The sequence below is a fragment of the Grampus griseus genome, assembly GCF_964374135.1.
Source record: "Grampus griseus genome assembly, chromosome: X".
Lineage (NCBI taxonomy): Eukaryota > Metazoa > Chordata > Mammalia > Artiodactyla > Delphinidae > Grampus > Grampus griseus.
The window spans coordinates 4,763,808-4,768,171 of NC_138999.1; positions in this window are offsets into that span (position 1 = coordinate 4,763,808).

Below are 4,364 nucleotides of genomic sequence, written 5' to 3' on the forward strand. Positions count from 1 at the left end.
GCTTCTCATTGGAATTTGAGTGGTCGTTTTCTGCATTGTCTCTGTGTGATTTTGCTGTAAGTTCTCCTCTGCAGTTACCGGTGAGGGGCCTCGTGCTGTAACTTCACCCACATGCAGTGCCTTCTGCAGATGTGTTCTATCGCTGCTGGATCCTTCTGAAGACAAGCTCACAAGACTATGAGGAGTGCTCGCCGGGTTGGACCCAGGCTGGCTCATATCATGTCTTCATTTTGCCATCACAGCCGTACATTGTCTGTTCTTATTCTCTGGAGGGGAAGGGGATGGGCAGCTGTTGGGGATAAAGAAATACTTCTCTACCCTTGTAGGTTCTTCAGGCTGGTCTAAGAACTGAATGGACATGAGACAGCTGCACAGGAGAAAATCACACAAAAGTTGAATAACACGTATCCATGGGAGAGACCCAGGAAAACTGAGTCACTAAAATGGCCCAAACCCTCACCTCAAATACCACCTTTACTTAAAGACAAAAGAAGTTGTTGAGGGCAGTGCTTTGGGACTTCACAGGGGAGGAAGGCAATTTATACGGGGACAGAAACACAAAAGTTTGGTAAATAAATGTTTGCCGGGCCAGGCAGAGATAATGAGACACAGGGAGGACTCTGATCTCCAGGGTCTGCCAAGTTTCTCCCAGCCCGCCTGGTCCACAGTCTTTGCTGACATGTGTGGTGATGCCCTGTTCCTGGAACAGGCCCTCTATGTTAGTTTTTTTAGGCAGTTAGGGAGAAGATCAAAGTTTCTTCCTGAGTCTTTTGGGCTGGGATTGTTTTCAGCTGGAGATATGGTCTGCCTGCCAGAGAGCTATTTGGGGGTGACAAGTTTTGCTCCCCGACACAGGGCCTCCATAGACCTGCAAGGCCATGCTCAGTAGCCCTGAATAGGAGGCGGAGTTGCTAGTGTGGAGCTGACGTGTAGAGCAGAAATATTAGACTGTATTGTTCCTTCAAGCCCATGAGAGCTCTCTGCCAGAGTAACTGAGTCGTAGCTGATCTGACCTACAACCTGACAGGTATGTAACCAGCATCTCGTGAGGCGGGGCAGGCACACACCTGCACTGATTTTCATCAAAATGATGATAAGCGGCATCTGGCTTTCTGTAGATGCTGAACAGCCAGGATGCTACACTAGGGGCTGTGATTCTGTAGTCTGTATGGTATGTCACAGGAAAGGGAGGTTGATTTTGTGTAAAATTCAGACTTGACAAGGGCTCCAACTCTGCTGGTCCAAGTGTCTGCCCCAGCCAGCCTGGTCGGCATGGTATCCGATAGAAAAACAGCTGCAGTCTCAGTAATGAGCGACTTTTACTCGACAGGTTTATTGCAAAGGGCGAGACAGATTATTGCAAGATGGAAAACACACTGACCATACGGTCTGCAAGAGTTTCAAAGGTTAAGCAAAAAAAATATATATATATATATATATATTTTTTTTTTTTTTTAACAGAGAGAAGTGAGCCAGGCTGGAAAGAACCAGGTGTGGTGAAGTGGATGAAAGGGTGGCCTGATTGGACAGTAGATCAGAGAATGGTTTACCTGGAGGCCAGCCTTTCCTCAGGAGGGGCTGCCTGCAGGCTCAGGCTGAGGGTGGGACTTGGAGGAAGGAGAGAAGCTGAACCCAAATTTGGTTCACAAACATCGTGTTCCAGTTGATCAGTGGGGACACACCGTTCAGTGAATCAGCCATGAGACAAAGGATGGGAATTCTGAGGTTCTGTGTCTGGCCTGGCTGTAGGCAGGCATGGGGGGCGTCCATGAAGCCTTACAGGGAAGGGAGGTCGTTGTCGTCAGCCCTTTTCCAAAACACAGGTGGTGTGGGTATTCCTTAGCTGTCTCTTGTTTCCCAAGGTCACAGGACTCGGGTGACATTCAGTGTTGTCGGCGGTATGACGTCCGCCTACCAAGTTCTTCTTACATTCTTGTTGTTGAGATGCAAGGGAGAAACCATTCAGCGGTCACCCCAAGAGAATGTACATGTAGGCATATCTTCATCACGTGACCTGCACAGGCAGTGCTGTTGGCCAAGCCTTGGCAGCAGAGCGAAACTGGACGGTTAAGAGACACTTGAGAAGGGATGCCAAGACTTGGTTGGGAGTTCCTGTTTCCAGTGAGAAGCTCCTTCTGGGAATATGGGAACTAAATTCCCGCTGGTGCAGAAGCCATGAATGTGTTACCAAGTTCAAGGTCCTACTGCTCGCCACACAACAGACCAGTGAATCGAGAGGCAAGTTGTTGGGACAGGGAATAGCCACTTTACTCATAAAGCCAGCAGACCGAGAAGATGGTGGACTCGTGTCCCAGAGAACCATCTCACTCGGGTTTGGGTGCTGGTTTCTTTTATAGAACAAAGAGGGGGCAGTGAGGAGGTAGAGTAAAAAAGGGTATAAGTTGTTGCATATATCTCCTGGTTCTGGCCAGACTGCAAAGGGGATGTGTTCATTTCTTCCTTCCTGCAGCCATAGACAGGTGGCCCTGGTCGGGATGTTTCCTGTGAGCTAAGCAAAGGTATTTTAGCTTCATGCTCATTACCTGGAAGGCAGGGGGGCCCAGAGATGGGCCATTAGGTATAATTTAAGGTATAGGCAACATCCTTTTAGTGATGAACTTGTAGCAAAAGCAGTAGAATTACAGAGATTAAAGTAGAAGAAACAGATCCAACATGGAGTTAGATTTGTGCTTCCCTCTTACAGATGGAAGGTAAATGAATGGAGTTTCCATCTCCTGGACCCTCTGCTCACATCCCTGACCCGGAGATGGTGCCTTGAAGATCGTGAGAACGCCTGTTGCTTTAACCTTGAAACAAACCGAGTTGGGAAGTTCATGGGAGCTACCCGCTTCTGTTGGATATTCTCTCAATACACATTTCCATGTACTTGTTTTTAAAAACTGTTGTTGCTGGGTAATTTCCATTGATTATAATGATTTTCCGTGAAGCTTTGCAAGAGAAGGTTTAGCAAGGGTTATAAATGGGACTAATTAGTGAGATGCAAACTGCTTTTACGGCTGTTTCAAAACTTTCAGATGACCCGTAATTAAATTATGTTGCCAAATTATTTGTTAATTATCATCTTCCTATCAAGTTTATTTCATCAACAGACCCCATCCACCATCTAGTAGGCAAAGAAAGAGGCGTCCTGTGAATAGGTGCCTTGGAGAGCACTGGTCTGGTTGGGTTTCTTTCCTATAGCGTATGCTTTTATTTTTGTCTTTCTGCTTCAGTATATCTTTAGATGTTGAGTTTGCTTATGGACTGATGGAGTCTCCTGGCTGGGAAGGATTATACTAGTCACTTTGTTCAAATTCCCTGCTTCTCGCTGACGTAATCCCTCTGCAGTATCCCCAACAGATGGGGTTTTGTGCATCTCCGATAGATGCGATCTGACAGGCTGATCATTTTGTGATCTGGCAGCTGTTAAAAGGTCGTGGTCCTTATTTTGGACAAAGTCCTAGCTCTGGCCTCTGAGACAGCCACTAAATTCTTTCTCTCTTTTGCAGACAAGCCACTCAAACAAATCGAAAGGCACATGCCTCTCGCGCCCTGGGTGAAGTGTTCCTGATTCTGGAGAGATCGCATACACAACATGGTCTTTGCACCCCTGGGCATCCTGTTTGCTCTCACCTCATAGCCAGGTTGTCCCCCGTACTTACTAGCAGCCATGTGAACTGAAAAATATTATTCCCACTGTGGCCTAATGTGTGAAGTGTCCAGTGTAAATTCTCTTCCTGCTCACCAAAACATCTCCATATTAACGGGTACCAAGCAGTATGAACTTTAGCCTTCATGACTTTAAGTCACTCCATGGCTCACCTGCCTAATGCTTAACTTCTCGTCCATTAAAATCTCCCTCGCAGGAGCGGCAATCACGCCACATCTTAATGTCAGCGTCCTGGTGCCAGTGATTATGGTTCTTAAATAAGTGGATTATGGGTCTTGCCGTTGAGTTTAATTTTGCTGATCTTCCTCTTGTGTTCCATTTACCAAGGTCTTTCTGAGACTTTATCCTCGTCCAAAGCACAAACTCTCCCCCACGTGCTGGATAAATATTCTTGTAGTTCATCCATACACGTCATTGGTATAAATTATTGAATAGAGCCAAGTTGTAGAGCATATTCTCAAAAGCCTTTCGCATTTTCTACAACTCTTTGGCAAATCAGCACTCCTTTGGACCATCTGTTTATCCAGCTACAAGTCGTAGGTACTGTCACGTGACCCTGGGCTAGAATTACGGTTCATTCTGTGCCTGATATTATCAGGAGTTGGAGGTCTGGTGGCTTGATCGTAAAGGATGGGGCGGTGTGCTTTGTTCCTAGTGAGTTCACGATGGTGCCAGGGATTACCACGTGCCTTCC